The sequence below is a fragment of the Lithobates pipiens genome, unplaced genomic scaffold, assembly GCF_037356315.1.
Source record: "Lithobates pipiens isolate NorthernLeopardFrog02 unplaced genomic scaffold, aLitPip1_a1.2 Scaffold_162, whole genome shotgun sequence".
In the NCBI taxonomy this organism is placed as follows: Eukaryota; Metazoa; Chordata; class Amphibia; order Anura; family Ranidae; genus Lithobates; species Lithobates pipiens.
Window position 1 is genome coordinate 3,383,607 of NW_027507750.1, and position 25,531 is coordinate 3,409,137.

Sequence of the window (25,531 nt, forward strand, 5' to 3'; positions counted from 1 at the left end):
GAGGGACTCGGAACATGGCACACTGGAGGGACTCGGGACATGGCACTCCGGAGGGACTCGGGACATGGCACACTGGAGGGACTCGGGACATGGCACACCGGAGGGACTTGGGACATGGCATGCCAGAGGGATATGGCACACTGGAGGTACATGGGGCGCTGCACACCGGAGGGACTCGGGACATGGCACACCGGAGGCACTTGGGACATGGCATGCCAGAGGGATATGGCACACTGGAGGTACATGGGGCGCGGCACGCCGGAGGGACTCAGGACATGGCATGCCAGAGGGAAAGAAAATAATTGTCTATAAATAGTTACATAGTTAAGTCAGGCTGAAAAAAGACACAAGTCCATCTACTTCAACCACAAAAAAATATATAAATAATATCATACAATCCCATATACCCAATTCTATACCAACAGTTGATCCAGAGGAAGGTGAAAAACCCCAGCAGAGCCATGATGCAATTTGCTACAGCAGGGGAAAAAATTCCTTCCTGATCCCCCGAGAGGCAATCGGATTTTCCCCGGATCAACTTTACCTATAAATGTCAGTACCCCGTTATATTCTGCACACTTAGGAAATAATCCAGACCCTTCTTATAGCAATCCACTGATCTGGCCAGATCCACCTCTGCAGGGAGTCTATTCCACATTCTCACAGCTCTTACTGTGAAGAAACCTTTCCGTATTTGGAGATGAAATCTCTTTTCCTCTAGATGTAAAGAGCGCCCCCTTGTCCTCTGTGATGACTGTAAAGCGAATAACTCAACACCAAGTTCCCTATATGGACCCCTTATATATTTATCAATATACGCTTATTGCGTTTTTTTTTGTTTGTTTGTTTTTTTCAAAAAATATGTAGAAGAACACGTATCGGCCTAAACTGAGGAAGACATTTTATTTGGGAATAGATAATGGGATTTTTATATACAGCTTACCTGTAAAATCCTTTTCTTGAGAGTACATCACGGGACACAGGAGCTTCATTACATAGTGGGTTACATAGGCACCTCTGGTGATTGGACACTGGTTGACCCTAATTAAGGAGAATTCCTCCCCTATATAACCCCTCCCATTTGGGAGGCACCTCAGTTTTGTAGCAAAGCAATAAGAAACCACGTAAAACCCAAGAGGGGCGGGAGCCCTGTGTCCCGTGATGTACTCTCAAGAAAAGGATTTTACAGGTAAGCTGTATATAAAAATCCCATTTTCTTGATCATACATCACGGGACACAGGAGCTTCATTACATAGTGGGATGTCCCATAGCAATGCTCAGGTTGAGGGGAGGGAGACACAGATCATAATTCAAGACCGCCAGGGACCTGAGGACCTAAACTGCAGCCTGCAGTACACTGCGCCCGAAGGCGATATCCTGTTGCCCTCTGACATCCACCTGATAGAATCTGGTGAATGTGTGGACTGATGACCAAGTCGCAGCCTTACAGATCTGAGCCAGGGAGGCCTGGTGATGCACTGCCCAAGAAGCACTGACAGCCCTAGTAGAGTGCGCTTTCACCCGAAAAGGAGGAATCTTCCCCTTTAAGCCATAGGCCTGAGAATAAGTTGTCTGATCCACCTTGAGAGGGTGGACCTTGACCTGGCCCTTTCTAGGGCCTTCCGGCAGAATAAATAAACAATCAGTTTTCCTTATCTGAGAAGTTGCTTGAAGATAAACACTGATTGCTCTAACCACATCCAAAGTGTGTAAAGACTCTTTCTCTGTGGACTGAGGGTCCGGAAAAAAGGATGGTAGGATTACATCCTGATTCAAATGGAAACCCGAAAACCACCTTAGGTAGAAAGGACCTGTTGGGACGCATAACCACCCGGTCCTTATGGATAATTAAATACGGCTCTTTACTGGAAAGAGCTGCCAACTCTGATACTCTTCTAGCCGCAGATATGGCTACTAAGAAGACCAGCTTTTTAGTCAGGAGAGCTAAAGAAGCCAGATGCAAAGGTTCAAATGGTTGCCCCTGTAAGGCCGAGAGAACCAAATTCAGATCCCATGGGCATACCGGAGGTTTAACTGGCGGTTTTGTCCGCATAGCCCCCTGGATAAAAGCCCGTACCAGGGAATGTGATGCAAGTGGTTTTTGAAAAAATACCGACAGGGCCGAAATCTGCACTTTAATAGTGCTTATGGCCAAATTCATTTCTAGGCCTGACTGGAGAAAGGCCAAGATTCTGTTAATGACATACTTTCTAGGATGCCACTTCCCGAGTTCACACCAGGAAACATATGTCCTCCAGAATTTGTAATAAACAAGTCTGGAGGCCGGCCTTCTGGCATAGACCAGAGTAGAAAGGACTCTCAGAATGTGGGTCTCAGCAGCCAAACCGTCAAATTCAGACTGCGTAAGGCAGGATGGTAGATTGGACCCTGTGAGAGCAGATCTTGCCGGAGAGGGAGGGTCCATGGCCTGCCTACTGCCAACTTCATGATTTCTGCGAACCATGGTCGCCTGGGCCAAGCCGAGGCCACCAAAAGGACCGACTTCGTCTCCCTCTTGACCCTTCCCAGGAACCGTGACAGCAGCGGGCTCGGGGGGAAGGCATAGATCAGATTGTACTGATCCCAGGGAACCGTCAGAGCATCTGACCCCTGAGCAAGTGCATCTCTTGTCCTTGACACAAACTTGTCCAGTTTCCTGTTGAACCTGGACGCCAACAGATCTACGTCTGGAGTACCCCATTTGTGACATATGTTCTGAAACACATCGGGGTGCAGAGCCCATTCTCCTGGGCACAACTGCTGGCGGCTGAGAAAAAACGCCTGCCAATTCTCCACTCCTGGGATGAAGACTGCAGAAAGACACAGAACACGTTTTTCTGCCCAGACAAGTATGCGATTCACCTCCTTTTGGGCCACCAGACTTCTGGTACCGCCCTGGTGAATGATGTAAGCCACTGCGGTGGCATTGTCGGACTGAACCCGAACCGGGAAACCCCGCAGTCTGTAAGACCACTCTATGAGTGCCATGTAAACTGCCCGAATCTCCAAGATATTTATGGGCAGTAGACTTTCGGTCGCAGACCATTTCCTCTGCGAGTACATTCCCTCCAATACAGCTCCCCAGCCTGTCAGGCTGGCATCTGTTGTGATAATCTTCCATGAGAGAGGAAGAAAAGTTTTGCCCTTCAGCAAATTCCTGGTTTGTAACCACCAGACAAGACTTTTGCGTGCCCGGGGGGATAGACGCATAGGAAGATCCAGGGATTGGGGCTTCCTGTTCCAAGCTGCAAGGATGCATCCTTGCAAAGGCCTTGAGTGGAACTGGGCAAATGGGACGGCCTCGAAGGAGGCGACCATCTTCCCTAATAGTCTCATGCACAACCGAATGGAGGAAGATCTTCTGCCCAGAATCAGGCGCACCAGATCTCCAATGGCCAAGGCCTTTAGCCTTGGAAGAAACACCCTGCCTTGAGCGGTGTCGATAATCATACCTAGGTATTCCAACCTGGTAGTCGGTTGTAGGGACGACTTTTCTAGGTTTATAATCCAACCTAGGCGTTCTAGATGTTCTAGCGTTTTGGTGACGATGTGACTTAGGAACGCTGCAGTTCTCTCCATGAGAAGCAAGTCGTCTAGATAAGCCATGACGGCTATGCCCTGAGCTCTTAAGATTGCTAAGAGAGGGTCCAGAGTCTTTGTGAAGACTCGAGGGGCTGTAGCAAGCCCGAACGGCAAGGCCACAAATTGAAAATGGCGCCGCTCTACCGCGAACCTTAGAAATTTTTGGTGTGCGGGAAAAATTGGCACATGGAGATATGCATCCTTGATATCTATTGATGCCATGAATTCTCCCCCTTGCAGGGAGGAGACCACAGTGCGGATTGACTGCATTCGGAAGGTCTGGATGTGTAAAACCGGTTTAGGTCTTTCAGATCCAGGATAGGTCTGACACTTCCATTTGGTTTTAGAACGGTGAAGAGATTTGAGTAAAACCCTGAACCCTGATCTTTCGGGCTCACTTCTACTATCACACCCTGGGATAGTAACTAATCTAAGGCCAGGAATAGCGGTTTTTGCTTTACTGGATCCCTGGGGATCCTTGACCTTAGGAAACGAGAAGGTGGAATCTCCTGAAACTCTCGCTCGTAGCCCAGAGATACTGAAGAGATCACCCACCTGTCCTAGATCTCTTCCCGCCAGGCGCCTGCAAACTGCAGGAGCCTTCCCCCCACTCTGCCGAGCGGGGCGCCCCTTCACAAGGAAGATCTTGGGCTTTGCTTGGCAGGCCTTCACCCCCAAGTCTTTTCTTGCCCCTGGGCTCTGCCTTAAGCCTTTCTAGTAGAGGAGGGTTGAGAAGGCCATTGCCACTGCTTAGAGCTTGATGCTTCGGGAGAGAGAGCACGCCTGAATGACGGACATTGGCTCTTTTTGATTGGAAGGAGAGTAGATTTTACTCCCTGATATTTTGGACGAATTTATCTAATTCTCCAAACAAAACGTTCCCTCTTTAAACGGGAACCCAATCAAATGCTTCTTTGCATGACAGCTCAGCTGCCCAATTCTTTAGCCATAGGGCCCTTCGCATGTGTACCAACAAGAGGGACAAACGTGATGCTTGTTGGACAGAATCCAAAATCGCATCAATCATAAAGCACAGAATATGAGGCAGTTCTGCATAATTTTCTACTTCCTCACTGGGAAGGATCCCAAGCATCTGCTTAACCTGTTCCTTGAGGAACCGACACAACCCCACGGCTGCGACTGTAGGTTGCACCACAGCGCCAGTCATGGAAAAGGAGGCTTTTAATAAGGTTTCCAGCTTTTTTATCAGTTGGATCCTTTAAATACCTGCGCATTATCCAAAGGACAAGTCAGGTTTCTATTCACACAAGAAACAACCGCATCGACAGATGGGACCCCCCACTTCTTGGTGAAACTTTCCTACAGAGGATAATGCAAAGAAAACCTTTTTAGGAGGAGCAAACAGTTTATTGGGATGTCCCCAATCCTCATACAACAATTCATCCATTAAGGGATGAATTGGGAAGGAATAGGCAGTCTGTGGGGCTTTCCTGACTCCCAGGGAAGAGACAGAGGATGTAGCGACTTCAGCAGCAGGCATTGTGAACGTGGTACGCACCAATTCAGTATAATACTGCACCTGCTTTCTGAGCGCCTGGGAGGAGGGGACTATCTCCTCTTCCTCTGATTAATCCGACTGCTCATGATCCCCATCCTAAGATAGGGATCTCTCCCCATTTTCAGATTCATTTGAGAGAGGGATTTCAGCAGAGGGAGGGGATCTACCCCTTTTCATGCTATATTTCAGGGAAGCAGTAATACAATTCATTATTTTCTCTTCAAAACCCTCCAATGTAGCCCTAAGGGAGTATCTCAGTGACATAAACCGGAGCTGACAAATTAGGAGAGGCTGCAAACCTGACAGGGGCACTGACTCGTCTTGAGAGGCTGGCTCCAGTCTTGCAGGGGGGGGATGGTAATTTACAGGCACTTTTGGAACCCCTGGGCCTAGGCGGTGACTTACCAGTGTTCTTATTACCTCCCCCTGAGACCCTCTTATGAGGAGACATAGTACTAGGCTACAAAGCAGAGGTACTAGTACAAGTGCGATCACTGTTGCGCTTAAAGTCTCACAATAATATATATATGCTTAAATTGCACAACCTGATGCTGAGTAGGTGTCTTAAGGTTTGCCTGGATCCAATCCCCACGGATGCTTACTGCCCACAGCTCCTGTGTCTCCAATTACAGTCCCCTGACGCTCTGGGCTTTTAAAACTGCCACCTGGCGCCTGCGCAGTACAGCGCCGTGCACACTGACGTGCACGGCTCGCAACCACACCCCCCTCCTCCATTAGGCCGGGAGCGCGCCCGCGCGCGTGCACGAGGACCGCGGAATCCGGGGGGGGGGAGGAGAACCCAAAATGGAGCAGCGTGGGACCCCTGAACTGCGTGGGACCCCTGTTTACCTTCTTTGTGGCAGGGACTGCAATGGAGACGTGAGTTAGCTGGAGAAACAGGCTTTCACTTGAGCGTGTGTATTGAAAGGCATGTAAGTCTGCATCAGGCTGCTCTTACTCCCTCTAGTGGTGGAAACCAGGTAAGACATACAACTACTCACAATGAAGAAATCCATTCATATATTAAATATACAGGATGACTTCCCTTACCTGTCCCCGCCGCAGGAATTGCTGAACCAGACCAATTCCAGCCTTCACCCATCACGGCGGGTATTGTTAGCCAACCTTCAGGCATATCTGGGGCTCTTACTCGGAAGAACCTCCCACCTGGGCCATGTAAAAAGCTCTGCCAGAAACTTTCGTGCGCTCTGTATAAACAGTACACCAAGTCTGGTTTTCCCAGAGCCCAGTCTTCCAATGGAGAGGACTTACAGGCAAAACCTCGCTTCTTCGGCTGACGAGGCCCGGGTACCATACCATCTTGGGAGTCAAATATCGGCCCGAGGTATGGATCCGGTTTGTTGTAGCCCTTCGGCCCTCGCAGGGACCTGCATAGAGCTAAAGTTTTACGTGACCATCACCCAGACACTGGCGAAAAAACTGAGGTGCCTCCCAAATGGGAGGGGTTATATAGGGGAGGAATTCTCCTTAATTAGGGTCAACCAGTGTCCAATCACCAGAGGTGCCTATATAACCCACTATGTAATGAAGCTCCTGTGTCCCGTGATGTATGATCAAGAAAAATACATTTTTTGGGAGGATATTTATTACAGCAGAAAGTAAAAAAATATCGCTATTTTTTTTTTGTTTAGAACGCAAAATATAAAAACCGCAGAGGTGATCAAATATCACCAAAATAAAGCTCTATCTGTGGGGGGGGAAAAAAAACAACATCAATTTTGTTTGGGTGCAGCGTCGCACGACCTCGCAATTGTCAGTTAAAGCCACGCAGTGCCCAATCGCAAAAAGTGTTCTGGTCATTAAGGGGGGGGGGGGGGAATCCTTCGCCCCCCTAATTAAATGGTTAAATAGTCCATCTGGCGCCAGCATACATGGAGCGCGTGCGCGCCCATCCGCGTGCACCCCCACCTGTGCTGCGCCCATCCATACGTGCATTTCTGCTAGCCGTACTGCGAACATTCATGCGCATTTCTATTGGCCGAACGTCTGGTTGGTATTCTCTGACAGCCATTCAAAAAGCGACAGCACTGAAAGCTCAAAACTGGCCTGGGCAAGAAGGGGGTAAAGTGCCCTGTAGGCAAGTGGTTGGAAGGCCGCCGAGTCACTGCTGAGAGGAGGAGCTGGGCTCCAAAGAGAACCACCAACATCCAGCATTGGTTGTAAAGGTTTTAAAAAAAATAACAAACATGTCATCCTTCCCTCCTCTGTGCTGGGGTTTTGCACAGAGTGGCCCCGATCCTCCTCTTCTGGGTTCCCCCCACCCCCCCCGCAGCGCTCCTGGCTCCTCCCCTTCTGCGGTCTCCCCCCCCGGTGGCGCTCCTGGCTCTTCCTCTACAGTGACCCCTCCCTCTCACAGAGACCCTCTTTTCATGGGGGCCACTCGTGTGGGCATGCTCCCGAGTCATGCATCCATTGGCACAGATAGCAGGACTCGGCCCAGCCCCCCCCCCCCGTGTCACTGGATTTGATTGACAGCAGCGGGAGCCAATGGCTGTCCAATGAGCACCTGAGGCAGTAACTGGAGCTGCTGGGCTCCTCCCAGTCGCTGGAACGATCGGGTTCAGGGAAGGAAAAGGGGGCCTCTGGGGGGCGCTGTCCTACAGAAGGGTTTTCACCTTAATGTATGGAATGTATTATATGAGGGTAGACAACTCCTATAGAGTGGTCCCTTCAAAGGACAGAAGGATTATTTTATTTTTTACCTTAATACATTCTCACCATTCTTTGCAATAATGTAAATAAAAACATTCTACATGCAGCCCCCCCCCTCGCCCCCCCTCCCCCATCCCCCTTACACTCCCCCGTATTGATCTCCATCCACCAGAACAGAGGCTCTCTCTCTCCTCACTGGCTCAGAGACAGCAGCGGGACCAATCACAGCCAGTGAGGAGGGAGTGTGGGGGTGTGGCCAAACCACGCTCTGTGTGTCTTGTGGCTCAAGAGAGAGAGAGAGCTATATGGGGGGGGGGGGGCACTTGGCAAGGGGGAGGAGCAGAGAAGAGGAGGATCAGGGGCCAATCTGTGCCAAACCATCACAGAGCCGGAAATTCGGATAATTCGGACAGCCACTGTGGGCCTATGCAGTACCACTTGTGACCAGAGGGGTAGGGCGCCGGAGACACCCTGAAACGCTGGGACACTCGGGGACACTCTGAGATGCTCAGAGAGGCTTGGCGATGCTCAGAAATACTTGGAGACTCTCGGGACGCTCAGATGCCCAGAGATAATCAGGGACGCTCGGAGACACTGAGAGACACTTGGAGATGCTCGGAGACAAACAGGGACACTCTGAGACACTCAGACGCTCGGAGACACTTGGTGATACTCTGAGACACTTGGAGACGCTTGTAAACACTTGGAGACACTCAGGGACGCTCGGAGATGCTCGGATATGCTCAAAGACACTCAGACAATCAGGGACGTTCGGGGACACTCAGGGACACCCAGGGACACTCGGAGACACTTGGGGACACTCTGAGACACTCAGAGATACTTGGAGACAATCAGGGACACTCAGAGACACTTGGGGACACTTGGAGATGCTCTGAGACACTTGGGGACACTCTGAGACATTTGAGGACACTCTGAGATGCTTGTGGACACTCGGAGACACTCAGAGATGCTAGTATCACTCTGAGACATTTGAGGACACTCTGAGATGCTTGTGGACACTCTGAGACACTCAGAGATGCTCGTAGACACTCTGAGATGCTCTGAGACGCTCTTAGACACTCTGAGATGCTTGTAGATGCTCAGAAACACTTGGAGACGCTCGGGAACGTTTAGATGGCCAGAGACAATCAGGGACGCTCAGAGACACTGGGAGACACTCAGAGATGCTCAGAGACAATTATGGACGCTCGGAGATGCTTGGAGACAATCAGGGACACTTGGAGACGCTCAGACACTCGGGGACACTTGGTGACACTCTGAGATGCTTGGATACGCTCGGAAACACTTGGAGATGTTTTGGGACACTTGGAGATTCTCGGAGACACTCTGAGACAATCAGGGACATTCAGGGACACCCAGAGACACTTGGGGACACTCTGAGACAATCAGGGACACTCAGAGGCGCTTGGGGACACTTGGAGATGCTCGGGACACTTGGGGACACTCTGAGACATTTGGGGACACTCTGAGATGCTTGGGGACACTCTAAGACACTCGGAGACGCTTGTAGGCACTCTGAGACGCTCGTAGACACTCAGAGATGCTTGGAGATGCTCAGAGACGCTCAAACATTCAGAGACGCTTTGAGACATTTGGAGACACTCGAAGATGCTTGCACCTGAAAAATCCTTTTTCAGGTGAGGCAGTAACCGAGTGTCTCCGAGAAAATCTGGGCAGGTAAACTTGACTGGCATGATCCCTGCAAAACCGAGTGTCTTTGAGCATCTTAGAGCATCTCCAATTGTCTCCGAGTGTCTCAGAGCGTAACTGGCGCCCCCCCTATACCTCAGGCCAAATGCGGTACTGCACACCCCAGAGGCTTGAATCCTGCTTGTCTTGCCAGACAACTCTCGCAAACCGGGTCAGGAGTAAAAATAAATAAATAAAAAGCTTGCAATCCGCGTTATTTGCAATCCGAGGGAGGTTCCACTTTATTTATAAAAAATAAATAAATGTTTTCTTTAGAATCAGTTTAAATGAATTCCGTATGAATTTTCAGAATGAATTGCTTTACAGTGCTTGTAGCTACAGAGGTCAGTGAGGGTTTTTTTTTTAAAAAAGATCATTTACTGGATGTATAGGATGCGAATGTCCATATCCAGGCCACGCGTGTGCGTTGGGAGCATCGCATTGGATGTCCATATCCAGGCCACACGTGTGCGTTGGGAGCATCGCATTGGATGTCCATATCCAGGCCACACGTGTGCGTTGGGAGCATCGCATTGGATGTCCATATCCAGGCCACACTTGTGCGTTGGGAGCATCGCATTGGATGTCCATATCCAGGCCACATGTTCTTTTTAATGCATTAATACCAGAGGATCGGCATGACAGCCTGGAATCTCGTATTTCAGAAGAAAAGAATCGCCCACGTTTCCCTTGTAGTCGGTTTGGTTTTCTTCAGTTGCACAATCTTGCCGTTCTTTGTTGATTCTCATTTTTTTTTTTTTACATGCAATGTCTCTGTATATAAATTGTGACAGACGTGTTGCTAGAAATACATTTTCCTATTGTCGGTGGATTCCTTGCAGCGCACTGCGGCGGAGCAGGGCTTGTACCAAAGCGCGCCCCTATCACACAGCGGCGAGCCTCTGACACGGTTATTAGCGGCTGCCATGTTGCCTGTGAACGTTTCTAATAGATGATTTGCTCGGAGGTGGCACTGAATGCTTGAACTGGAAAATTGAGCAACGGCCAATTGAATTAAATTGAATATGGTGGTTTAATGTTCAGCGAGGTGAGCGACGCTCTGAACAGGAGAGGAAAAGCCCGGAGGCCTGGCAATGAAATCTCCCCACGCATGGGCAGATTGATAAGCCGGGAATATGATGACATTGCCCTGTCCTGCCGGGATGAGAATAGACAATCCGTTACGTTCGCCTCTCGTTCAGCGAGGATTTCCTTCCTTCATTCTTTTTCTGAGCTGCGATCGTCTGCTTATACATTACATAAAAATTCATACAACTGAAGAGTCCGAAGAAATTCATTCAACCGAAGGGTCCGAAGAAATTCATACAACCGAAGAGTCCGAAGAAATTCATACAACCGAAGAGTCCGAAGAAATTCATACAACCGAAGAGTCCGAAGAAATTCATACAACTGAAGAGTCCGAAGAAATTCATACAACCGAAGGGTCCGAAGAAATTCATACAACCGAAGAGTCCGAAGAAATTCATACAACCAAAGAGTCCGAAGAAATTCATACAACCGAAGAGTCCGAAGAAATTCATACAACTGAAGAGTCCGAAGAAATTCATACAACCGAAGAGTCCAAAGAAATTTCATACAACCGAAGAGTCCGAAGAAATTCATACAACTGAAGAGTCCGAAGAAATTCATACAACCGAAGAGTCCAAAGAAATTTCATACAACCGAAGAGTCCGAAGAAATTCATACAACCGAAGAGTCCGAAGAAATTCATACAACCGAAGAGTCCGAAGAAATTCATACAACCAAAGGGGCTGAAGAAATTCATACAACCGAAGGGTCCGAAGAAATTCATACAACCGAAGAGTCCGAAGAAATTCATACAACCAAAGGGGCTGAAGAAATTCATACAACCAAAGGGGCTGAAGAAATTCATACAACCGAAGGGTTCGAAGAAATTCATACAACCGAAGGGGCTGAAGAAATTCATACAAAGAGTCCGAAGGAATTCATACAACCGAAGAGTCCGAAGAAATTCATACAACCGAAGAGTCCGAAGAAATTCAAGCAACCGAAGGGTCCGAAGAAATTCATACAACCAAAGAGTCCGAAGAAATTCATACAACCGAAGGGTCCGAAGAAATTCATACAACCGAAGAGTCCGAAGAAATTCATACAACCGAAGGGTCCGAAGATATTCATACAACCGAAGAGTCCGAAGAAATTCATACAACCGAAGGGTCCGAAGAAATTCATACAACCGAAGAGTCCGAAGAAATTCATACAACCAAAGAGTCCGAAGAAATTCATACAACCAAAGAGTCCGGAGGAATTCATACAACCAAAGAGTCCGAAGGAATTCATACAACCGAAGAGTCCGAAGGAATTCATACAACCGAAGAGTCCGAAGAAATTCATACAAAAGAAGAGTCCGAAGAAATTCATACAACCGAAGGGTCCGAAGAAATTCATACAACCGAAGGGGCTGAAGAAATTCATACAAAGAGTCCGAAGGAATTCATACAACCGAAGAGTCCGAAGAAATTCATACAACCGAAGAGTCCGAAGAAATTCATACAACCAAAGGGTCCGAAGAAATTCATACAACCAAAGAGTCCGAAGAAATTCATACAACCGAAGGGTCCGAAGAAATTCATACAACCGAAGAGTCCGAAGAAATTCATACAACCGAAGGGTCCGAAGAAATTCATACAACCGAAGAGTCCGAAGAAATTCATACAACCGAAGAGTCCGAAGAAATTCATACAACCGAAGGGTCCGAAGAAATTCATACAACCGAAGGGTCCGAAGAAATTCATACAACCGAAGGGTCCGAAGAAATTCATACAACCGAAGAGTCCGAAGAAATTCATACAACCGAAGAGTCCGAAGAAATTCATACAACCGAAGAGTCCGAAGGAATTCATACAACCAAAGAGTCCGAAGGAATTCATACAACCAAAGAGTCCGAAGGAATTCATACAACCGAAGAGTCCGAAGAAATTCATACAACCGAAGGGTCCGAAGAAATTCATACAACCGAAGGGTCCGAAGAAATTCATACAAAGAGTCCGAAGGAATTCATACAACCGAAGAGTCCGAAGAAATTTATACAACCGAAAGGTCCAAAGAAATTCATACAACCGAAGAGTCAGAAGAAATTCATACAACCAAAGAGTCCGAAGGAATTCATACAACCGAAGAGTCCGAAGGAATTCATACAGCCGAAGAGTCCGAAGAAATTTATACAACCAAAGAGTCCGAAGGAATTCATACAACCGAAGAGTCCGAAGGAATTCATACAACCGAAGAGTATGAAGGAATTCATACAACCGAAGAGTCCGAAGGAATTCATACAACCGAAGGGTCCGAAGAAATTCATACAACCAAAGAGTCCGAAGAAATTCATACAACCGAAGGGTCCGAAGAAATTCATACAACCGAAGAGTCTGAAGAAATTGATACAACCGAAGGGTCCGAAGAAATTCATACAACCGAAGAGTCCGAAGAAATTCATACAACCGAAGAGTCCGAAGAAATTCATACAACCGAAGGGTCCGAAAAAATTCATACAACCGAAGGGTCCGAAGAAATTCATACAAAGAGTCCGAAGGAATTCATACAACCGAAGAGTCCGAAGAAATTCATACAACCGAAGAGTCCGAAGAAATTCATACAACCGAAGAGTCCGAAGAAATTCATACAACCGAAGAGTCCGAAGAAATTCATACACCCAAAGAGTCCGAAGGAATTCATACAACCGAAGAGTCCGAAGAAATTCATACAACCGAAGGGTCCAAAGAAATTCATACAACCGAAGGGTCCGAAGAAATTCATACAAAGAGTCCGAAGGAATTCATACAACCGAAGAGTCCGAAGAAATTCATACAACCGAAAGGTCCGAAGAAATTCATACAACCGAAGAGTCAGAAGAAATTCATACAACCAAAGAGTCCGAAGGAATTCATACAACCGAAGAGTCCGAAGGAATTCATACAACCGAAGAGTCCGAAGAAATTTATACAACCAAAGAGTCCGAAGGAATTCATACAACCGAAGAGTCCGAAGGAATTCATACAACCGAAGAGTATGAAGGAATTCATACAACCGAAGAGTCCGAAGGAATTCATACAACCGAAGAGTCCGAAGAAATTCATACAACCAAAGGGGCCGAAGAAATTCATACAACCACAGGGTCCGAAGGGTGGTGATAAATAACATGTATCTTGAGTCCCGCTGAGTCCATTTAACCCAGGCGGCCCTTTGAGAGGGGCGGCAAATTGTCGCCCAAGTATATATTTTTTTTCCAGCAGTTTGCGGCGCAGCACCAACACCAGGTCAGATGTACAGCTTTCCTCCACCTGGCCCTTCCATAAGATGTCAGCACTCCCCCTACCTAATTTACACAAGACGGGAAGCATGGCAGGTCCAGACAAAGGGTGGAGCTTTTCAAGTTAAGGAGCTGGTGATTGGTTACTAGACAGCCCTCTCACATGAAAATTCCCACCCTTTGTCCGGACCTGCCTTGCTTCCCGTCTTGTGTAAATAGGGTAGGGGAGGGGGAGTGCTGCCATCTTATGGAAGGGGCAATCTGTAATAATAATGGAGGACTGTCATGGTGGGTCTGTGATTGGAGGAGGGGTCTGGGTGGGGAGGGGGGTCTGTGATGGGGGGCTCTGAGTGGGGAGGGGGTCTATGATGGGGGTGTCTAGGGTGGGAAGGGGGTTTGTGATGGGGGGATCTGTGATGAAGGGGGGTCTAATGGGGAAGTCTTTGTTGGAGGGATCTGTGATTGGGGAGTCTGCGATGGGGGGATCTGTGATGGAAAGGGATCTGTGATGGGGGGTCTGTGATGAGGGGGGTCTAGGGTGGGGGGTCTGTGATGGGGGGGATCTGTGATGGAGAGGGGTCTGGGGTGGGGGTCTGTGATGGGGGGATCTTTGATGGAGAGGGGTCTATGATGGAGAGGGGTCTTGGGTAGGGGGATTTGTGATAGGGAGGGGTCTGTGATGGAGAGGGGTCTGGGGTAGGGGGATTTGTGATAGGGAGGGATCTTTGATGGATTGGGGTCTATGATGGGGGCATTGGGGGTGGGGGTCTGTGATGGAGAGGGGTCTGGGGTAGGGGGATTTGTGATAGGGAGGGGTTTTTGATGGGGGGATCTGTGATGGGGGGGTTTGTGATGCTGGGGGGTGGGGGTCTGTGATGGAGAGGGATCTGTGATGGGGGGGATCTGTGATGGAGAGGGGTCTGTGATGAGGGGGGTCTGGGTTTGGGGGGCCTGTCATGGGGAGGGATCTGTGATGGGGGGGTCTGTGATAAGCAGGCCAATAACTTCACATCAGGACATGGAAATTTTGCAGAATGACCTGAATAAAATAAAGGAGTGGGCAGACAAAGGGCAAATGAGGTTTAATGCGGAGAAATGTAAATGAATGAACAGGGTGTAGAGTCCTTTCCAATACACAAACACTTCTCTTCTACTTTGCACCCGATATCAGTAAGACCCCTTTCACACTGGGGCGTTTTTCAGGAGCTTCACCGTTAAAAAAAGCGCCTGTAAAGCGCTTGAAAGAAGCTGCAACTGCAATCCCAATGTAAAAGCCGAGTGCTTTCACACTGAGGCGCTGCGCTGGCCGGGCGTGAAAAAAAGTCCTGCAAGCAGCTTCTTTGCGGCGCTTTTGGAGCGGTGAATACACCACGCTCCTAAAGCGCCCCTTCCCATTGAAATCAATGGGAAGCGCCTGTAAAACGCCTGAAAAGCGCTATTGGCAGAAGCGTTTTGTGGGCGCTTTTAACCCTTTATTTGGACACCAGCAGGGCTTAAAAGCGCCCCACTAACGCTTGAAAAACGCTGGTAAAGCGCTGCTAGTTTAAGCGGCGCTTTACGAGCGTTTTTTCGGGCGCTGACATTGTGAAAGGGCTCTTAAAGCACTCGGGGCTTTCCCATTGGGACTGCAGATGAGGCTTCTTTCAAGCGCTTTGCAGGCTCTTTTTTTAACGCTAAAGTGCCTGAAAAACGCCTGAAAAACGCCCCAGTGTGAAAGGGGTCTAATACCGTACAGTCTGAACTCAAACTTAACATGGGGATGTCACCAGCACTTCCAGTTTCCTCAATGTAGGTTCCCTTTTGGATGGGCTCCCCAGTACCCGTAACCACCCAGCTCCTATTTTTGAGGAGGACGCTATACCAGGGTGGCTATACCTAATGGTCCTTTTGTTCAGCTTTGCCTAGCAGGTTTTATGATATACACTAGCCTGTGAGGCATATGTAATCATTTTTTATATTTCATTATGTTTCAATTTTAACTTAATTTTTTATCTTTTATTATCCAAACTTTTTTTTGCTGCTATGGCATTTTTTCAATACAATATTGGCCTAAGGACTAACTTCCTTTCATCATTCCTTAAAGAGTCCCTTTTTGTGAGCTCTCCCTAGCATTATATATCCCATTATAAGCTAACAAAGCGTTTGGGAATATGTGTTAAAGCTCTTTTTATTAAAATATACTCTGTGGTGATCGACATACTACACTATGAGAATTGATCTCTCTCCCCTCTGAGGAACGATCCTGTTCGCCTAATATCGTTTTGACAAAAGGAGTGTCAAGTATACAGCTGGCAGGTGGAACCATTAGACACAAGGCGCACAGTGGTGGAGAGTCTGCATGCCTATAACCCCTTAGGGGAGATGGGAATCTGGTGAGTGGGGACCTAAAGGGGGCACGAGCACAGAAATCACCGGATATATGTGATCACCAGGGCCGTCTTTAATATTGATTGGACCCTGGGCAAAAAATTTCTTGGGCCCCCCCCCCATGCAATTTCACTCTCCACCTGCTCTGAGACATACAATAAATTGCAGCTAGACTTAAAATCAGTTTACTGTATCAGATCAGACAGAAATTGCGATTGGTTGGCCAGCAGTTACAGCATATCATTACTGCTTTCTGACTGGTTGCTAGAGGTTACAGCACAAACTATGTGTCATGGTTATGCAATAGAGTTCGTCTGCTTACCTGTTTCCATGTGTTCATTTTTAGAGACCAGCCGACCCTCACCTGTCTGCTTTTATAATCCATCCTCTGGCATGGCTCCACCCTAGTTCCTATCAGAGAGCTCTATATTAACCTGTGCACTGCAGGCCAGCCCTGCTGATCAACCTTTGTGTGTTTGGCTTCCTGTTACTTGCAGTGTGCTCTGCTTTTATTCCGTTACCGACTTTGGCGTGTCTTTGACCATCCCTGTTTGCCTGTGATCCTGACCTTTTGGCGTGTCCCTGACTATTCCTGTCTGCTTGTGGCCCCGACCTTGGCTTTGTCCCTCACCATCCCTATCCTCCTGTTGCCTACTGTGGGTGTGAGCTGGGGGACCCTGGGGGTCGCGACCTGGAGCCAGTTGCAGCCAAGTCCATCCTCACCACTCGAGGCTCTGGTGCACACCTGCTGGCTCTTAGACTCCGCGCCCCAGGGAATCTTATGCTCTATCCCCGGTGGGATCCATCTTGGTGTTCTGGCGGCCCTGCCTTCCTATCACCTTGACCCCCGTCAGCAGCAGTCAAACGTAGGGTCCACAACCTTGCGGTGCACTCCTAATCCCTACGGTGTGCATCTGTCACCTGGCCTCAAGGTGACCTGACACTATGGCTTACTGAATAGTTGCTAGAGGTTACAGCACATCATCTCCTCAGTGCAGGGGAGCATGATATACATAGGAATACCGCCTTTATTTACATATCAATGCCACTGTCCGCAGCTATTTACTTAGTATTGTTGCCACTATTTACATATGAATGCTGGTAATTTACATGTAAACAGAGTCTGCAGGTGAGTCACCTGTACACAACAATAGGGCAGAGCTGGGCAGCATTAGTACCAGCACTTTACACTGAGATATCGGGACACAGTAGAGGACTAAAACTTCAATAGACAAGGGAACCTAAATCGGGAGTCCGCCGTTGTTTTTTTTTTTAAAAGCCAGCAGCTACAAATACTGCAGCTGCTGCCTTTTAAAATAATGACACTTACCCGCCCAGCGCGCCCGCGATGTCGGCACCCGAAGCCGATCTCTCGATCGTCTCTCGGGTGCTGCCGCCGCCATCTTGAGTATGGGAATCAGGAAGTGGAGCCTTGCGGCTTCATTTCCCGGTTCCCTACTGCGCATGCGCGAGTCGCGCTGCACAATAAGGACGGTCCCCGCTGTCTCTGGGATCCGTGTGTTTTCCAGCAGACAGCGGGGGACCTTCGGAAAGGGGCGTAGATTCTGCGGAAAGGGGCATAGCTTCTGCAGATATCTATGCCGGAAGTGGGTGCAGATACCTGTACTGTACAGGTACCTGCACCCCCCTCCCCCCTGAAAGGTGCCAAGTGTAGCGCCGGAGGGGGGGAGGGTTCCAATGAGCGGAAGCTCCACTTTAGGGTGGACCTCCGCTATAAACTGGGATAGTTGGCAAGTATGAGGCGGCTGCTTTGGGCCCCTCAACAATGACAGGACCCAGGGCAGCTGCCCCTTTTGCCCTACCTTAAAGACGGCCCTGGTGATCACGAAAGTCGCTCTTTTCTTCTTTTTGAGCTGGGATCTTGAACATTGCTGAATTTTACAAGACACCATTTGAACTTTATAGCAGCATACTGAGCACCAATTTTTTTTTATATACACCTGTTTCTGTTTGAATTATTTTTTTCTACAATCTTTACAACCCTGACGGCTGAGGACTATTGAAGCGGTTCTTCACCCTAAAGAGGAAGTTCCGCTAGTATTATCCCTCCCCCCCTCCGGTGCCACAATCGGCACCTTTCGGGGGGGAGGGGGGTGCAGTTACCTGGATAATCCAGGTAACTGCACCCACTTCCGGCCAGACCGCCGCATGGCTCCGCCCACCCCCGCATGGCTCCGCCCCCCCGTTGTGTTCTGGGAAACACACAGTTCCCAGAGACACAGCGGGGAACCAGCGCAGCGCGACTCGCGCATGCGCAGTAGGGAACCGGGCAGTGAAGCCCTCTTGCTTCACTTCCCGATTCCCTGACAGAGGATGGCGGCGGTGGCTGCAGCGAGACGAGCGATCGCTCGTCATCTGCCGCCGAGATCGCTGGAACCTGGGACAGGTAAGTGTGATATTATTAAAAGTCAGCAGCTGCAATATTAGTAGCTGCTGGCTTTTAATATTTTTTTGTGCAGCTCCTCTTTGAGTATATACATAATTGAATGCGACCATTTGTTTGGTCTACAGTTATCTTTACATATATATTGTGTGGTCTCTGTATGGTACATTTTATCTTATGCGAGGATTTGGACGGACAGCTGTAGGGGGCTTATTTGCACAAAAATTCTTTTCGCACTGCTTTGCACTTTATAACATGTATTGCAGCATTTATGCACCTTACTAGTCTATAACTTATACATGCACTTTATTAGCTTATAACCCTGCACATATATGCTAAAGTTACATTAGGGTCACTAAGATTGAGACCTGAAAACCCCCTTGCGTATACAGCAGAGTGGAACTGTGCATGGGGGGAACATTTTTTGGGCTCTTAATCTATAGGAAGGCACGCTACGCACAAATATAGGTCTATTTTATTTTATTATTTTTTTCGTTCTATCTTTATTTGTCTTTTCCCCACCCCCACGTGGGCCATTATTCTATTGTAATAACTAGTATATATATGGTTGGCATAGGGGGTGCATATTTATTGACTTCATTCATTTTTTTCTATAATAAGCACCTGTAAAATATTTTTGGGTCACCTGATAGAGGCAATAAGTAATTTAGCAGAGGTAGCGCCAACAGCCCCTACCAACACTACAAAAAAAAAAAAATCCCCAATACCAGGCCTACCCCAAAGGGCTTAATTCATTTGGGCTGTAACCTTGCATAGTGGTCTTCTGTAGGCTACAATGTCCCAGCCTATGCACCAAAGTTCTTTCGCCCTCAGATTATAAAGAGAGGACCGGAGCGAGAATGGATCTGGGAGGAATGTAGAGGAGGGCCGGGCATGACAGTGTGTCGAGTGACACACTAAGGGGTGGGGTTTAGAGAAGGTAGGCGGAGCAAACTAAGGGGAGCGGCCATTTAAAAAGGGGGGGCGGAGCCACGAACGGACAGTCGGGAAGGGAGAACGCGCGAGGAGGCAGTTTTTTCCCGCCCACCCTCCCTTGTTGGTTGTGGTTTAGTTTTGAATGTTTTTTTTTTTTGGTTTGCTTGTCATTTCAGGTTGGAATATTGTGGGTCGTCACGACAGCTGTGGGTTGGCGGTATTTATCGTTTATCAGTGATGGTAGCATAAAAAAGAGGTGGTTAAGTAGGTGGGGGGCTCATCGGGAGATGGCCCCTCCGGTGTGTACATCAAAGTTTTGATGTTAATGGTGTTGTTGCACTGCGGGAAAGGTGGTTGTCTCAGAGCGGCACAACTGGAGGCCGGTAAGGTTGTGGTAAAGGTCCCGCAGTGCCCCCTGGCGTGTATACAGATATGTATACTTGGAAAAAGTAGCTCCGTCACTGACCAACAACAATTTGGGTAAAACATGTTGTTTATCATATGTTGTTTATCATATGTGGTTTCCACATGTTGTGGAAAATGTTTTATAGCGATACCCTCACTTAAGAGGGCCGCAAGTTTGGTTTGGGCCCTGAGCACAGCTCCGCCAACCCCCCCGGCAATCTGCTCTACCCACTCTGGCACAGTTAGTATCTAGCAATACACATTAAATCACTTATACTCTAAATATGTGTGTGTGCGTGGGTGGATAACTCAAGCTCATAGACAATCTTTGAAAGTATATAACTGACTTTACTTGTTGTTTTATAAAAGGAATAACATGAATCGAACATTTGGTTTGCAACACATAAGCAGGTCCCTGCAGTAACCAGTAATAAAGATAAACAGAGTAATCAGCATAATAAAGTATTGCTATGCAACTCTAGCGCTGCCCTTTTTTAGCTACTTCCCCGCATGGGTAAACTAACACCCAGCACTATCTACCTATGCAGTCAGGCCTGACTGATCTAGATGGAAGTCCAGTGAAACAATATTCGCCAGCAATCTTTCGGTGGTGCACTTGAAGAACAACTTTGTAATCCAAACGAATAATAAAGATAAAGTATCTGTCTTTAAACAGCTCTCACCACCCGGACAAGTCCAAGTCCGTTTCCTCCGCCGATTCGTCTAGGAACAGGAATCCACCGACCTCCGAGTCTTCAATCCTTCTGGTGTACTGCAGCAAGGATGAGAAAATGTCTCTCAGGTGCAGCTAGGCTGGCAGAGGGCTCTTTGGAAAAGAGCACAAGGCCCAGGCTTCAGGCCTTGTGCCTCCAGCAGTTCAGCACAGACCTCCTCTTCCTAGGAGGGGGGGGGGGGTGTCCAAAAAAGAGCGAACTAGGCCTCTCCCGCTCCTTATATGCCCTCCCCCATGAGTCTCTGGGGCATAACTCCAAACATCCTGGGAACCAGCGGGGTTCTGGGAACAGTAGTTTTATAGTCCTTAAAGAGACCCCGCTACAGTTTATTATATTAAAATTAAATTTTAGAGTTTTATTTTGTTTGTTTTAATAAAGGCTGTTGTGGCCATTTTACTCCAAAAGAATGGTGTGGTCTCTTAATGGTAAGGGGTAAAGGGTTAGGACTCGGAGTAAAAGGGTCGGTTACAACAGAGTGGGTCATATCTGGGCTACACTAGTCAAGTGCAGCATCCGCTGTGTATACAGTAGGGTGCTAGAAAAATGTAGTTTGACTCCTTTGTAATTAGTGGAGCAGTTGATGATTATCTAGGGCTGCTCAGTGTTTCACAGGCTGCTGTTCTGTTGCTCCCCCCTGCCTTCTAGAGCGGGGGGGTCAGCAACCTGTAGATCGATATCTACCAGTAGATCGCAGACAGGTGACTGGTAGATTGTGATCTGGACTTGCTGACCAGCCATCCCAGGGAATCAGTACAATGCAGAGGGACTACTTGTAAAGTTGGAAGTGTAGTAGGCAACAAGAGCCGCATAAGCTGATGCCTCCTCTGTAGTGCCGGTGTTCTGACAAAAAGTGTCCGCCTATCAAATAGTGTCCGGCCCATACTGTGCAGGTGCGGTGCTTACACAGTACGCAGGACAAGGAGACTCTGAAAGTCTCCGAAGAGTCCAGGTTGAAGCCCCACCATCCAAGTGGACGTAGGGTTACTCATAGTAACAGGGCCCCTCGCAGGCTTGCCACGCTTCGGGCACGGCCTCGTTTTGCTCGGGCTATTTTATATTCTAACTCTATGTCCACTTGGATGGTGGGGTTTGAACCTAGACTCACTGCGCAGGCGCCGTTTATCTTCGGAGATGTTCGGCTTCTCCTTGTCCCCCCGTACTGTGCAAGCGCAGTACATGGTGGAGACTATGTGATGGGGGACACTATCTGATATATCACCGGCTTCTGTCCCATGCAGAGTGATACCAACTTCACTCCTGCGTGTAGTAATATGGCCAAACCACTGTGACTCCATTTTGACTCCATTTGAAGCTATACTTTTATATAACTTTAAATTAGTCTCAGATTTGTTATTCCAGCTTGTAACTGTATTTTGCAAGAACACACAAGAAAACAAGCATTTTTACACTGTATATAATTGTGGCCTAGTCTGTCTTTTGCTGTTCTCTGTTCTATGGGCCATAGGACAGGATGCATGCCTTATGACTCATAACCTGATGGCCTGTTCCCTTCTGTAACCTTATGGCGAATGTGTTTTAAGGGTCATAGACCTGTGCTGACTTGTCTAAAATCATATAGTTGATATCAATGTATTCCTTTACTAACCACTCCCCCCTGCCCTATTTTGATTGGTAAGCTGAACCAAATATAAGCTGTATACACGCGTAATAAAGCAGACATTTTTTTTTTTAACTCCCTTCTTGTATCCTGCATTCATTGAGGTGTTTCACGGTACCAGGGGTCTTCAGTGGTCTGCAATATTGACCCTTGGGTGGTCCGTCCTGTACCTGAAGTACCTGTAAACCCCTTCACTGTGGGCCTGGTGTACTTTCTGAAGGGGCAACAAAACTCCTGAATGCGGGAATGTTGGTGCTCTTTCAGAATGTGCACCACACCTGCAGGATATATTAGAGGTCTATGGCAAAGTGCAGCTAGCCCGGTAAAGTCGCAGATGCACTGCGCTGCACCCACGGTACAGGTAAACAGCAGTGCACCAGTGTGCTTTATAGGGAGCTCAGAACAGTAGGGGTTAACTTACACTTGCCGTTTGCACCCCCTTTAGCTGCACTAACAAGGGGTGTACCCATGTCACAGCCATGGCGGGAGTTATACGCCCTGTATTGGTTGGTGAGTGTCACACCTATCAAGCATGACCCATTCAAGTGAACAAGGCCACTCTGCAAGCACCCTGCAATCTTGGGAGTACAGCAAACACAAGGGTTAAAGCAGACAGTGTTGTGTTGCTTTCTCTCAGGTTGCCACCTGCTTTAACCCTTTGGGCCCCGCAGAAGCATGTAGTTGTGGGGTGCTTGCAGAGTGGCCCCATTTACTTGAATGAGTCAGGATTGGCAGGTGGTTACACCAACCAAAAACAACAGGGAGTTTAATACCTTTTGGCCACTGCTAAAGGGGTAGGGATTGGGGGGCAATAAAACCGCAACTCATTCGCAGGGTTTTCCAACCCCTCCAACCCAAAATGTGAATGAGTCCTAAGGGTGCCGCTGCCAAATGCAACTAAGGGATCATTCACAAGTGCAGTAGGCACTGCTGCTCTTTTAACCACTTGGTTCGGACAGGCATATGGGCGTACAGGTACGTCCCTTTAAGAATGCCGCTGTGCCATCACATGCGCGCTGCTGGCAGGACGCTCGCACTGGTCAGGACCCCAGTGAGTCTGGTCTCGGGTCCCGCACACTCGATCGCCACGGGGATACCTGCGATCGTCTCACGGGGAAGCTGAAGTAAACAGCATCTCCCCGTTCTTCCTAGCAACAAGTGACACTGATCTCTGCTCCCTGTGATTGGAGCAGAGATCAGTGTTCACTAACACACAGCCACGCCCCCCCCACAGTTAGTAACACACCCTTAGGACACACTTAACCCCTACACTGCCACCCACTGGTTAGCCCTTTTACTGCCAGTGTCATTTACACAGGAATCAATGCATTTATATAGCACTGATTGCTGTATAAATGACAATGGTCCCAAAAATGTGTCAAAAATTTCCGATGTGTCCGCCATAATGTCGCAGTCACAAAAAATCGCTGATTGCCGCCTTTACTAGTAAAAAGAAATGCCATAAATCTATCCCCTATTTTGTAAACGCATAACAAATACATTTTGTGCAAACCAATCCATAATCGCTTATTTTACCAAAAATATGTAGAAGAATACGTATCGGCCTAAAAAAAATATGTTTTTTTTTATATATTTTTGGGGGATATTTATTATAGGAAAAAGTAAAAGATAATGCGTTTTTTTCAAAATTGTCGCTCTATTTTTGTTTATAGTGCAAAAAATAAAAACCGATATGGTGATCAAATACCACCAAAAGAAAGCTCTATTTGTGGGAAAAAAGGACATAAATTTTGATTGGGAGCCACGTCGCACGGCCGCACAATTGTCAGTTAAAGCGACGTAGTGCCGAATCGCAAAAAAGTGCTCTGGTCTTAAGCCGACAAAATCGTCTGGTCTGAAAGTGGCTAAAAAGTGTTTCAAGTGTGTTGGACATGAGGTGAGGAGGCCCAGGAATATGTTGCCTCTTCACCACCTGATTGCCATCCAACTCATGCGATTGCAACTCAGTAGTACGGCACATAGAGGTTTAAATCAAGTCTGAGGAGGTGACTCCTCCCATGTTGTTTAGGTAGATCTCCACCTCGATAAGGTCGCCTACCCCTGTTCTAGAGGATTCTAGAAGTATAGTGGGAGGAAAGGCAGAGCAAGCAGCCTGAATATTCATGGAGCTCTAGCCAATCCCTGAGGAGGTGTGCCGAGAAGGTGGAGAGAGGAACAGGCTAACGCTTCCAAAAGAAAAGACTAGCACCACCCACAATGCCCACCCAGGAGAGGCGTCTCCACAAAAGGGGTACTAACCCCTTCTTACACAACCCAAGAACCTTAAGTAACCCAAGACTGAATTGTAGACAAAGATTGTCTGAAAATATCCAATTACCGTATATACTCGAGTATAGGTCGATCCGAATATAAGCCGAGGGTGAGACATGCCTGTCCATCCCTGTGTGTCCGTCCATCCCTGTGTGTCCGTCCATCCCTATGTGTCCGTCCATCCCTGTGTGTCTGTCCATCCCTGTGTGTCCATCCATCCCTGTGTGTCCATCCATCCCTGTGTGTCCGTCCATCCCTGTGTGTCCGTCCATCCCTGTGTGTCCATCCATCCCTGTGTGTCCGTCCATCCCTGTGTGTCTGTCCATCCCTGTGTGTCCGTCCATCCCTGTGTGTCCGTCCATCCCTGTGTGTCCGTCCATCCCTGTGTGTCCGTCCATCCCTGTGTGTCCGTCCATCCCTGTGTGTCCGTCCATCCCTGTGTGTCTGTCCATCCCTGTGTGTCCGTCCATCCCTGTGTGTCCGTCCATCCCTGTGTGTCTGTCCATCCCTGTGTGTCCGTCCATCCCTGTGTGTCCGTCCTACCTGTGTCCTGTGCCTTTGTCCTTCTGCAGCCTGTGTCGATCTGCATGTAAAAACATGCCAGGATCGCCGCACCTCTTCTTGTCTGTGACAGACGGCGGCCATTCCACTGTTCAAAAGCCGCGCTTCCGTCTGTGATAGGCGGAACACTCAATTTCCCAGCAGTCAGTGTTCCGCCTATCACGGACATCCTCTCATCCTCATCCGTAGTACGAGGATGAGCGGATGTCCGTGATAGGCGGACCACTGACTGCTGGGAAATTGAGTGTTCCGCCTATCACAGACAGGGAGGCGCGGCTTTTGAATTGTGGAATGGCCGACACGCTGATCAGGTAGACAGACGGCGGTGACTCGAGTATAAGCCGAGGGGGGCACTTTCAGCCTCAAAAAAGGGGCTGAAAATCTCGGCTTATACTCGAGTATATACGGTAGTCAATTTTATATTCCCTCTAGATCCCTCCTGGTCCCAACAGACTTGTGTAG